General features: G+C 35.9%; 1 non-coding gene and 1 pseudogene across 1 annotated transcript; both read left to right on the forward strand.

The window, feature by feature from the left end:
* The first annotated feature begins 2,358 nt into the window (after positions 1-2,358).
* On the forward strand, positions 2,359-2,687 carry LOC148563511 (auxin-induced protein X10A-like; annotated as a pseudogene).
* An 8,429-nt stretch (positions 2,688-11,116) lies between these two features.
* LOC148563512 (small nucleolar RNA R71) lies at positions 11,117-11,223 on the forward strand. Its single transcript, XR_015884472.1, has one exon. It is a non-coding gene; the product is annotated as a small nucleolar RNA R71 (small nucleolar RNA).
* Positions 11,224-14,016: the final 2,793 nt, after the last annotated feature.

Here is a 14,016-nt window from a genome sequence, read left to right on the forward strand (position 1 = left end):
GGTGGATTAAAAAAGTTATATTACCTATAAATAATTTTATAGTCATTATGATTGCGTTTACTTTTAAGAATAGAATAAAACAATACATTAAGAATAAGACATAAAAAATAAAAATATAAATGTTTTATTAAAATAAATATAAAATATATTAATTTAATATTTTTAAATATAATATTTTTATTTATCTTTTATTTACTAAATACAATTTTATGTTTCTATGTGTTCCGTCTTTATAAATAAATACAGTTTATATGATTAATAATATAAACAAATAAAAATTTAACTACACAAGCATATATTTTCTAGTTTTTATCGGATGTTACCCAGGACCAGGAGTGAAGCTAACATAAAATTTTGAAAGAGTTTAAAATTTAATTTTCTAATATAAGAAAATTAAAATAAAATATTTAAAAAAGATAAACCAAAATTTATTTTTAATTTATTAAAAAAATTAAAATTTAGGGAGTCATTGTCCCTTGGATATGAGAGGCAGACTCCGCCTCCGATGTCATCTATGTAGCCATAGTCCTCCTAGACACAGAACAATCGCCTGGGAGCAAATCTTGAAAACAGCTTCGGTGGTAATGGAAAAAATGTTGACAGCACTATTAATATAACCCCACCCTTTTTTTCTTATCTGTTTATTCCAATTCTCTATTTAAGTTATTTTCTTACATTATTGAAAAATTATATTTTTACCCTTAGATCTCCTAATTGGACCTAGTATTTGTACTCTATTCTTCTATATGAATGGAATTTGACCTTGATAAAAAAACAAAGCATACATTTTCTAGTTTCTATTTTTTAATGAAGGAAAGGAGTGAAAGAAAAGTTATTTATTAACGGTAGATTAGTTAAAATAATATTTAAAGGTGTTTGCTACGGTACGATGATAAATTCATACGTATCGATGCGTTTAAAATATAGACAAATAACAATAAGACATGTGGAATTTATTTTCCACGTCAGCATTTAATTTTTTCTTTTTTAAATATATAGTATATCACCACTTTTACTAAAACACCCTTTTAATTAAATAAAAAAAATATTTATTTAATTTTATAAAAAGACTTAAACATCCTTCCTTTATTTGATTAGACAAAAATACCCTTTTAAATTAATCAAATTTTAGAATTCAATTAATCCTAATTTTATAGTTTCAAATAATTGAAACAACAAAACAAAAATACATTAAAAAAACAAAAAATCAAAATTGTTTTTCATCTGTGTTAAACATATTAAAAAAACAAAAAACCAAAATTGTTCTTCATCTAGGTTCAGAAACCTTCTCGTTCACGCCTCTGAAGGTTTCAGTCTTCTTCATCTTCTTCTCTCCTCTTCCTATCCTCTCTCTCTCTGCTCCTCGATCTCTCTCATCTGTCTCTGCGTCGCACGCAAGACGCCATCGTTTTGCTGGGATGCCCTAGCCAATTACCCAACCCAGCAACCTTAACTCCACACAACGACTAAACGCGAACCCATCCCTTCCATCACCCTTGAGCTCCTCCTTCCTCTCTCCGTCATCGATCTCACTCCCTCACCTCCGTCCATCTCCCGCCGCAGTCGCCGAAAGGAGCTTCGAAGCCACCGTCGTTATCGTGCAGCTCTATTCCACCATCGTGCAGCTACTGTTTCAGCTTTGAAAGCACCGTCGCGCAGCTCGGTTCCATCGTCACCGGGCTTGCCTCCTTTTTTCATCGCGTAGCTCTGTTCCATCGTCGCCGGCGCTATCTCTGTTCCACTTGTCATCCCTTCGGTCGTGCCCTTGTCCCCCTCTTGCTCAGGATTTGCTCTGCTCTGTTCTAGGACTTCTAGCTTCTAGGTATTTTTTTTATAACAATTATTGAATAATTTCTGTTAGTTAATTTGTGAACTTGTTATGGGTTGAATAAGTATTAATTAATCTGTGAATCTTACTGTTTTTACTGTGAATTACTCCATTGTTAATGATTCTGATAATTCATCGAAGAAGACTGTGTTTGATGAGGATGAGGAAGATAAATACAAGGAAAGGAATCCGGAAAATAGTTTGAAGAGAAAAGAAAGTGGCGGTGGAAGAAAGTCAACCTTGGAAGAATTGATAAGGGAAGAGTAGAAGAAAAAGGAGAAAATCAACAGGAAGGACTATTGGTTGCGTGAGGGAATCATTGTTAAGGTTATGAGCAAGGCCTTGGCAGAGAAGGGGTACTACAAGCAAAAGGGTGTGGTGAGAAGAATATGCTTAAATACAGTTGCTCTTGCCTTCAAAAACAACACAACTCATTGACAATCTTAAGTGTCAAACACTTAAAAGCACATTCTTCTTTTAAACTTGGAAAGTTTCCCTTGCAGTTATTATTACATACATACTAGAAAAAAATGGGTTTTCATTTACCTGTTATTCAAAGGACATCATCATTCTCAGCTAGCCAAGCAACTTCAAAATCTGTGAAAGTCCCAAAGGGGCATCTAGCAGTGTATGTCTGAGAGAAACAGAAGCGGTTTGTGACCTCCGTTTCATACTTGAACCAACATTCAATCCAAGACTTGTTGAGCCAAGCTGAGGAAGAGTTTGGATATGATCATCCTATGGGAGGTCTAACAATTCCATGCAGTGAAGATGTCTTCCAACAAATCACTTCTCACTTGAATTGACGATGAATCGCATGCTGCAGGAGACTGACATAGATTAGTACACACATTTTGTACAATAGGTTACTTGTAAAGATTACACATTTTTTAAAGTAAATGAAAGAAGAATGACCATTACTATGACAAGTTCAAAGTGTTTCCTCTGTTTTTTGGTTTAATGACAAAGAAAGAATTCAACTACTCTAGTATTTCATTTTTTTTAAATATTTTATCTTATCTCTTCAAACAGAACCATATGCAGTATCTAGTAGTAACAATTCTGCCTGGTGTAAGATAAACCATACTTCATTGTTCATTTTTTCTCATAGGTTGCACTAATTCTCAAGTCTAAAAAATTATAAGATTTTAATATAGAAAAAAGGGATAGAATTATAGAAAACTTTAATTCATGGCACCAATGATACACAAGAAGCTGATTCTACCACCTGTCAATGCAAGTTTACACTAACAAAAGGTAAATTTCAACTGATACCATCTCCTTTATAGCTAAAAAAATTTTTAACATGGGATGTATGGCTTATTTATTTATATATGTATGTTCTCTTATTTTTTTATTGATGTTTTAGCAATGCCTTAACATTTTCAAAAAGCAAAGATCAGTCTTACATTTAACTGATTTAAGTTCTATTTTCATCCAAGGCCAACTACAATTTTACTCAATATATGGTTAACTTTTGGTTAAATTTTCTGAATCATCTCTTATTTATGCAGCAAATCAAAATTGGATTCAAGTTTGGATAATTAAATGTTTCCTTCACCTTTTTTTTCCTGCATTCTGAAATTATGAGCAATCTATGTGTTTAAAAATGAATGCAAATGGAGATGTTAAAGGTTAAGATATGAATTTACAGTTCTATAACACAGCCCTCTACAAAACTAGAATCACTATGAAAATTGAAGTTCGTGACACTCAATTATGGAATGTCTCCAGCTTGTGTTACTATTTATAATGACATGGAATGTCTCTTCCTTTCACTTCTAATATAAGAAAACTGTGAGTTCATAACAGATTTACAATTGTAGTTTCAACCGCCATTCAAAATTCTAATTTAAATGAAATGAATCATCAACTTCAGTGAATTTCTTCAAAATAATGATGAACTTAATTTTGAATTGCTGCATAAAGATATAAAAGATGATTCAGATTCAATAAAGCCAATAAAAAATAAATTAGTCAACAAATGAGATGCAATAACTTTCTTTCATTCATGTGCTATTTTTACACTTTCAAAGGAATGATACAAGGAAGAGACCAAAATGGACAATCTTCAAAATGAAAAGAAAGAGCTTTCTGTACAAAATTTGTCTCAACTAATCTATGTCAGTCTGTATGAGCACAATTTACTGCCCACTCAATTGACAAGTGAGGTTCAGGAATGCATCCTCGCTGCAAGGGATTGTGAGACTAATATGCTTAATGTTTAATGTTTGATTACTAAAAGTGCTTCTTTCACATCAGAAAAAGAAGAAAAAAAAACACACCTCATCATATTACAGCTAAGCATGTGAAGACGGAATAACATCAATTTCAGAGACTTGTTTAATGTTTGATTACTAAAAGTGCTTCTTAAATAATCTAAAATTGTAGGAAGATTAAGTAATATAAATATACAATAGTTTATATGAATAGCTGAATAACGTGAAGATTAATACATATATACACCGTACCATACAAGGAGTTACAGAAGCGTTAAGACTTAAGAGTTGAGACTATGTTACTCTTACTCTTAAGGTATGTTGTACAAGAAAAGTGATTTCTTGCACACTTGCTTTTCTGATGTACAAAAACTCAAAGTATTTCTTTATTTTCCTATAACTTTAAGCAATCAATTTCTGGGAAGCAGCCAGTTCAACTGTTAAGATGAAAAATGATTTGCCAGCTTCCCTCAGATACCGCACGTCTCCATTCATCAGCTTCAGCAACTTTCTGCTGATGAGCAGACTAATACCCTCCTCGAATTCTTGTCCCTCTCGTCCGAACATTTGGTTCAGTAATGTTTGCGGAACACCAACACCATCATGTGTTATGCTGCAAAGATATAGAATCGCAAAGATTACCAAGAAATGGCTACAGTCATGTCATCATTTGCCAACTACCAATTTAGAACTGAGAAGATCACAATATGGAACATATTTTTTGACCCTTTCTCTTCTTTTTCTTCTGCTTTGGAGGCTGGAGAACTACTTTGATGGCCGCATCAAAAACAGCCTTCACATTCTGTATTCAAAGGCAGATATGGTTAGGTACGTGATATTATCTAACCTTTGGAACTTTTATAGATGCAGAGAACATATATGTACCTGCTGTGTTTTTTTGAACTACATTCAATGTAAACTAGAGTACCAATAAGTTTTCTCAATTTCTCACACTTCAACAAAGAGAGAAAATTAGATCACTAATGTATAAAGTAAGCATATGGTCTCTCTTATGAACACCAACTGAAGGCTAAAAGGCAATGAAATAAGACACAAAGCGATAGCAATAGATATTGGTAATGGAAGCAATGAAAGCTAGGAAGTACCTGCACTGTGGTGATAAGCGCTGCACCAGGATGATCTTGAAAAAACTGCTTATCATCCCGAAGATCTACACAAGTCGCATATTGGTTGTCAAGAAATGGCCAAGTTAGTTAATAATAACATCTTTACAATGAAAGCATTAAATACATATAATTAAGTTAGCACTATATATGAGAGAAGACAAATTCCAAAAGAAACTATATGAAAAATTGAGACCAGAGACAAAATTTTCAGAATAGAAATTCTATTTTTGTTATTGACTATCAGAAATGGAAATTCTAACGAGTCAATAAGAAAAGAACTTATGGAAACACCAGCTCCACCCCGGCAAATTACTCATGTTAGGTAGTAGCAATCTTCTGTCACTTTAAACTTCCTAATACTTGGTGCGCAGAAATTGTGATTACACTTTAATTATGTAAAATTCATCACTCTTTCTTTCCCTGGTAATGGCGCCACAAACATGATGCCAGTACCATGGTTCACAACTTCGCACAACTAACCAGCAAGTGCACTGGGTCGTCCAAGTAATACCTTACGTGAGTAAGGGTCGAATCCCACGGAGATTGTTGGTATGAAGCAAGCTATGGTCACCTTGCAAATCTCAGTCAGGTAGGGTTAAATGTGATTGGATTAGATAATTAAAAGATAAATAATAAAGGATAGAAATACTTATGTAATTCATTGGTGAGAATTTCAGATAAGCGAATAGAGATGCTTCCGTTCCTCTGAACCTCTGCTTTCCTGCTATCTTCATCCAATCAGTCTTACTCCTTTCCATGGCTGGCTTTATGTGATACATCACCATTGTCAATGGCTACTTTCGGTCTTCTCTCGGGAAAATGATCCAAATGCCCTGTCACGGCACGGCTAATCGTCTGGAGGCATCACCCTTGTCAATGGTATCATCCTATCCTCTCAGTGAAAATGGTCAACGCACCCTGTCACGGCACGGCTATTCATCTGTCGGTTCTCGATCATGCTGGAATAGGATTTACTATCCTTTTGCGTCTGTCACTACGCCCAGCAATCGCGAGTTTGAAGCTCGTCACAGTCATTCAATCATTGAATCCTTCTCGGAATACCACAGACAAGGTTTAGACTTTTCGGATTCTCTTGAATGCCGCCATCATTCTAGCTTACACCACGAAGATTCCGATTAAGAGATCTAAGAGATACTCATTCAATCTAATGTAGAACAGAGGTGGTTGTCAGGAACGCGTTCATAGGGAATGATGATGATTGTCACTTTCATCACATTCAGGTTGAAGTGCGAATGAATATCTTAGAAGCGAAATAAGATGAATTGAATAGAAAACAGTAGTACTTTGCATTAATCTTTGAGGAACAGCAGAGCTCCACACCTTAATCTATGGAGTGTAGAAACTCTACCGTTAAAATTACATAAGTAAAAGGTCCAGGCATGGCCGAGATGGCCAGCCCCTCTGATCTAAGAACTAGGCGTCCAAAGATGCCTAATACAATAGTAAAAGGTCCTATTTATAATAAACTAGCTACTAGGGTTTACAAAAGTAAGTAATTGTTGCATAAATCCACTTTCGGGGCCCACTTGGTGTGTGCTTGGGCTGAGCTTTAACTTTCCACGTGCAGAGGCCATTTGTGGAGTTGAACGCCAGGTTGTGATCCATTTCTGGCGTTCAACTCTGGTTTTTGATCCCTTTCTGGTGCTGAAATCCAGAATTGGGCAGAGAGCTGGCGTTGAACGCCAGTTTACGTCGTCTAAACTTGGAAAAAGTATGGACTATTATACATTGCTGGAAAGCCCTGGATGTCTACTTTCCAACGCAATTGGAAGCGCGCCATTTCGAGTTTTGTAGCTCCAGAAAATCCACTTTGAGTTCAGGGAGGTCAGAATCCAACAGCATCAGCAGTCCTTCTTCACCTCTGAATCTGATTTTTGCTCAAGTCCCTCAATTTCAGCCAGAAAATACCTGAAATCACAGAAAAACACACAAACTCATAGTAAAGTCCAGAAATGTGAATTTAACATATAAACTAATGAAAACATCCCTATAAGTAACTAGATCCTACTAAAAACATACTAAAAACAATGTCAAAAAGCGTATAAATTATCCGCTCATCACAACACCAAACTTAAATTGTTGCTTGTCCCCAAGCAACGGAAAATAAAATAGGATAAAAAGAAGAGAATATACTATAAATTCCAAACTATTAATGAAATATAGCTCCAATTAAATGAGCGGGACTTATAGCTTTTTGCCTCTTGAATAGTTTTGGCATCTCACTCTATCCATTGAAATTCAGAATGATTGGCATCTATAGGAACTCAGAGTTCAGATAGTGTTATTGACTTTCCTAGTTCAGTATGATGATTCTTGAACACAGCTTCTCTATGAGTCTTGGCCGTGGCCCTAAGCACTTTGTTTTCCAGTATTACCACCGGATACATAAATGCCACAGACACATAATTGGGTGAACCTTTTCAGATTGTGACTCAGCTTTGCTAAAGTCCCCAATTAGAGGTGTCCAGGGTTCTTAAGCGCACTCTTTTTTTTTTTTTTTTTTGCTTTGGACCTTGACTTTAACCGCTCAGTCTCAAGTTTTCACTTGACACCTACACGCCACAAGCACATGGTTAGGGACAGCTTGGTTTAGCCGCTTAGACCAGGATTTTATTCCTTTAGGCCCTCCTATCCACTGATGCTCAAAGCCTTGGGATCCTTTTTATTTCCCTTTCCTTTTGGTTTTAAGGGTTATTGGCTTTTTGCTCTTGCCTCTTGGTTTTAAGAGCTTTTGGCTTTTTCTGCTTGCTTTTTCTTTTTCTTTTTATATTTTTTTTCGCCTATTTTTTTTTCTGCAAGCTTTGCTCTTTGCTGCTTTTTCTTGCTTCAAGAATCATTTTTATGATTTTTCAGATTATCAAATAACATGTCTCCTAGTCATCATTCTTTCAAGAGCCAACATATTTAACATTCTTAAACAACAACTTCAAAAGACATATGCACTGTTCAAGCATTCATTCAGAAAACAAGAAGCATTGTCACCACATCAATATAATTAAACTAAGTTCAAGGATAAATTCGAAACTCATGTACTTCTTGTTCTTTTGAATTAAAACATTTTTCATTTAAGAGAGGTGATGGATTCATAGGACATTTATAACTTTAAGACATAGTTACTACTACTAATGATCATGTAATGAAGACACACACATAGATAAGCACATAACATAGAAAACGAAAAACAGAAGAAATAAGAACAAGGAATGAATACACCTTAGTGATGGGTGCGTTTCCTTCTTGAGGAACCAATGATGTCCTTGAGCTCTTCTATATCTCTTCCTTGTCTTTGTTGCTCCTCCTTCATTGCTTTTTTGATCTTATCTTATTTCATGAAGGATGATGGAGTGCTCTTGATGTTCCACCCTTAGTTGTCCCATGTTGGAACTTAATTCTCCTAGGGAGGTGTTGATTTGCTCCCAATATTTATGTGGAGGGAAGTGCATCCCCTGAGGTATCTCGGGGATCTCTTGATTTGCAGCCACATGTTCTACCACTGAGCTATAAACCCTTGAGATGAATCTTTCCATCTCCCATGACTCGGAGGTGGAAGCCTTTGTCTTCCCTTCCCCTCTTTTAAAGGTTTAGGTGCCATCAATGGTAATGGAAAAACAAAAAGCTTATGGAGGAGATGGAGGGATGTGTGTATGGATGTGAGTGGTGAATGAAAAACAGAAGGGATGGTCCTGAATGGAGAGAGAGAGGGTGAGGTGGGTGGGGATCCTGTGGGATTCATAGATCCTGAGATGATCCTGTGGTGTCCACAGATCTTGAGGTGATCCTGTGGTGTCCACAGATCCGGAGGTGTCAAGGATTTACATCCCTGCACCCATTAGGCATGTAAAATGCCCTTGCACACAACTCTGGGCGTTCAGCGCCAGGTTGGTGCCCATTTTGGGTGTTCAACACCTATTTGTTGCCATTTCTGGCGTTGAACGCCAGAACCATGCTTGTTCTGGGCGTTCAGCGCCAGGATGCTGCCCATTTTGGGCGTTCAGCGCCAGAACCATGCTCTGTTCTGGCGTTGAACGCCAGGCAGATGCTTCCTCCAGGGTGTGATTTTTCTTCTGCTGTTTTTGATTCTGTTTTCAATTTTTATATTTATTTTGTGACTCCACATGATCATGAACCTATAAAGACATATAACTAAGAAAAATATAGTTAGATAAAAATTGGGTTGCCTCCCAACAAGCGCTTCTTTAATGTCAATAGCTTGACAGTGGGCTCTCATGGAGCCTCACAGATGTTCAGAGCATTGTTGAAACTCCCCAACACCAAACTTAGAGTTTGGATATGGGAGTTCAACACCAAACTTAGAGTTTGGTTGTGGCCTCCCAACACCAAACTTAGAGTTTAACTGTGGGGGCTTTGGTTGACTCTGCTTTGAGAGAAGCTTTTCATGCTTCCTCTCCATGGATGCAGAGAGAGATCCTTGAGTTGTAAACACAAGGTTGTCCTCATTTAATTGAAGGATCAATTCTCCTCTGTCCACATCAATCACAGCTCTTGCTGTGGCTAGGAAAGGCCTTCCTAGGATGATGGATTCATCCTCTTCCTTTCCAGTATCTAGGACTATGAAATCAGCAGGGATGTAAAGGCCTTCAACCTTTACTAACACGTCCTCTACTTGTCCATAAGCCTGTTTTCTTGAATTGTCTGCCATCTCTAGTGAGATTTTAGCAGCTTGCACCCCATAGATTCCCAGTTTCTCTATTACAAAGAGGGGCATGAGGTTTATCCCTGAACCAAGGTCACACAGAGCCTTAAAGATCATGGTGCCTATGGTACAAGGTATTATGAACTTTCCAGGATCCTGTCTCTTCTGAGGCAATGTCAGTTGATCCAGATCACTTAGTTCATTGATGAACAAGGGAGGTTCAACTTCCCAAGTATCAATGCCAAATAATTTGGTATTTAGCTTCATGATTGCACCAAGAAACTTGGCAGTTTGCTCTTCAGTAACATCCTCATTCTCTTCAGAAGAGGAATACTCATCAGAGCTCATGAATGGCATAAGGAGGTTTAATGGAATCTCTATGGTCTCCAGATGAGTCTCATATTCCTTAGGTTCCTCAGAGGGAAACTCCTTATTGATCACTGGACGTCCCAGGAAGTCTTCCCCCTTGGGATTCACGTCCTTCTCTCCCTCTTTGGGTTCGGCCATTTTGCTTATGTCAATGGCCTTGCACTCTCCTTTTGGATTTTCTTCTGTATTGCTTGGGAGAGTACTAGGAGGGATATCAGTGATCCTTTTACTCAGCTGGCCTACTTGTGCTTCCAAATTTCTAATGGAAGATCTTGTTTCATTCATGAAACTCACAGTGGCCTTAGATAGATCAGAGACTAAATTTGCTAAGCTAGATGGATTCTGCTCAGAATTCTCTGTCTGTTGCTGAGTGGATGATGGAAAAGGCTTGCTATTGCTAAACCTGTTTCTTCCACCATTATTAAAGCCTTGTTGAGGCTTTTGATCCTTCCATGAGAAATTTGGATGATTTCTCCATGATGGGTTATAGGTGTTTCCATATGGTTCACCCATGTAATTTACCTCTGCTATTGCAGGGTTCTCAGATTCATAAGCTTCTTCTTCAAGAGAAGCCTCTTGAGTACTGTTGGATGCAGCTTGCATTCCATTCAGACTCTGAGAAATCATATTGACTTGCTGAGTCAATATTTTGTTCTGAGCCAATATGGCATTCAGAGTATCAACTTCAAGAACTCCCTTCTTCATAGGCGTCCCATTACTCACAGGATTCCTCTCAGAAGTGTACATGAACTGGTTATTAGCAACCATGTCAATGAGTTCTTGAGCTTCTGCAGGCATTTTCTTTAGGTGAATGGATCCACCTGCAGAGGTATCCAATGACATCTTAGATAACTCAGACAGACCATCATAGAATATATCCAGGATGTTCCATTCTGAAAGGATGTCAGAAGGACACTTTTTGGTCAACTGCTTGTATCTTTTCCAAGCTTCATAGAGGGATTCACCATCTTTTTGTTTGAAGGTTTGAACATCCACTCTAAGCTTGCTCAGCTTTTGAGGAGGAAAGAACTTGGCTAAGAAGGCCGTAACCAGCTTATCCCAAGAGTTCAGGCTATCTTTAGGTTGAGAGTCCAACCATATTCTAGCTCTGTCTCTTACAGCAAATGGGAAAAGCATGAGCCTGTAGACTTCAGGATCTACTCCATTAGTCTTAACAGTGTCACAGATCTGCAAGAATTCAGTTAAGAACTGAAAAGGATCTTCAGATGGAAGTCCATGAAACTTGCAGTTCTGCTGCATCAGAGAAACTAATTGAGGTTTTAGCTCAAAATTGTTTGCTCCAATGGTAGGGATGGAGATGCTTCTTCCATGTAAATTGGAATTAGGTGCAGTAAAGTCACCAAACATTCTCCTTGCATTATTATTATTTTCAGCTGCCATCTCCTTTTCCTGTTTGATAATTTCTGACAGGTGCTTGCTGGTTTGTTGTAATTCAGCTTCTCTTAGTTTTCTCTTCAGAGTCCTTTCAGGTTCTGGATCTGCTTCAACAAGAATATTCTTGTCCTTGCTCCTGCTCATATGACAAAGAAGAGGGCACAAAAAAAAAATAATAATAGAGATCCTTTTTTTTTGTGTGTGAGTGAGGGAGAGATGTTAGTAGATGAATAAACAAATAGAAGGAGATGAGAGAGAAGAGAATTTTCGAAAATTATTTTTGAAAAAAAGAGTTAGTGATTTTCGAAAATAGTTTTTCAAAAAGGTTAGTAATTTTCGAAAATTAAAATAAAAATTTAAAATAATTAGTTAAAAAAGAAATTTTGAAAAAGGGAAGGAGATATTTTCAAAAATTAGAGAGAGAGAGAGAGTTAGTTAGGTAGTTTTGAAAAAGATAAGAAACAAACAAAAAGTTAGTTAGTTAGTTGAAACAAATTTTGAAAATCAATTTTGAAAAGATAAGAAGTTAGGAAGTTAAAAAAGATATTTTGAAATCAAATTTTTGAAAAAAGATAAGATAAGAAGATATTTTTGAAAAGATATGATTGAAATTAGTTTTGAAAAAGATTTGATTTTTAAAATCACAATTAATGACTTGATTCACAAGAAATCACAAGATATGATTCTAGAACTCAAAGTTTGAACCTTTCTTAACAAGCAAGTAACAAACTTGAAATTTTTGAATCAAAACATTAATTGTTATTGTTATTTTCGAAAATTTGATATAAAAATAAGAAAAAGATTTTTGAAAAATATTTTTGGAATTTTCGAAAATAATTAAAAATTTGAAAAAGATTTGATTTTTGAAAAAGATTTTGAAAAAGATAAGATTTTCAAATTGAAAATTTGATTTGACTCATAAGAAACAACTTGATTTTAAAAATTTTTTTGAAAAAGTCAATCCAATTTTCGAATTTGATGAGAGAAAAAGGGAAAGATATTTTTTTGATTTTTGAATTTTTATGATGAGAGAGAAAAACATGAAAATTATGCAATGCATGAATTTTTTAGATCAAAACAATGAATGCATGCAAGAATGCTATGAGTGTCAAGATGAACACCAAGAACACTATGAAGATCATGATGAACATCAAGAACACATTTTTGAAAAATTTTTAATGCAAAGAAAACATGCAAGACACTAAACTTAGAATTCTTTAATGCTTAGACACTAAGAATTCAAGAATGCATATGAAAAACAAGAAAAGACACAAAACATGCAAATGCAAAGATCAAACAAGAAGACTTACCAAGAACAACTTGAAGATCATGAAGAACACTATGAATGCATGAGAATTTTCGAAAAATGCAAGATGTACATGCAATTGACACCAAACTTATAACATGACTCAAGACTCAAACAAGAACACAAAAATATTTTTGATTTTTATGATTTTATGATTTTTTTTGTATTTTTATTTTAAAATTTTCGAAAATCAAAAAGGAAAAAAAATAAGGATTCCAAAATTTTTAATATGAATTCCAGGAATCTTATGCTCTTTAGTCTAAAGCTCCAATCAAAGGGTCAGACATGGCTTAATAGCCAGCCAAGCTTTAGCATGTAACAGGTAGATCATGGATCAGCAGTAGGTGGATTAGCACCAACTAGCTTGCTCTTGATAACAAATTGGAAGCCTCAGTCCAAATGAATTTGGACATGGCTTTACAGCCAGCCAGGCTTCACATGCTTCATGAAACACTAGAATTCATTCTTAAAAATTTTGAATAAAAATATATTTTTGAAAACATTTTTTTTTTCGAAAACAGGTGAGAAAATTTTGAAATATTTTTGAAAAATTTTTGAAAATAAAAAAAAAGAAAATTACCTAATCTGAGCAATAGGATGAACCGTCAGTTGTCCAAACTCAAACAATCCCCGGCAACGGCGCCAAAAACTTGGTGCGCAGAAATTGTGATTACACTTTAATTATGTAAAATTCATCAATCTTTCTTTCCCTGGTAATGGCGCCACAAACATGATGCCAGTACCATGGTTCACAACTTCGCACAACTAACCAGCAAGTGCACTGGGTCGTCCAAGTAATACCTTACGTGAGTAAGGGTCGAATCCCACGGAGATTGTTGGTATGAAGCAAGCTATGGTCACCTTGCAAATCTCAGTCAGGTAGGGTTAAATGTGATTGGATTAGATAATTAAAAGATAAATAATAAAGGATAGAAATACTTATGTAATTCATTGGTGAGAATTTCAGATAAGCGAATAGAGATGCTTCCGTTCCTCTGAACCTCTGCTTTCCTGCTATCTTCATCCAATCAGTCTTACTCCTTTCCATGGCTGGCTTTATGTGATACATCACCATTGTCAATGGCTACTTTCGGTCT

The sequence above is a fragment of the Arachis ipaensis genome, chromosome B5 (assembly GCF_059453495.1).
Source record: "Arachis ipaensis isolate K30076 ecotype BB chromosome B5, ASM5945349v1, whole genome shotgun sequence".
NCBI classification, from domain to species: domain Eukaryota; kingdom Viridiplantae; phylum Streptophyta; class Magnoliopsida; order Fabales; family Fabaceae; genus Arachis; species Arachis ipaensis.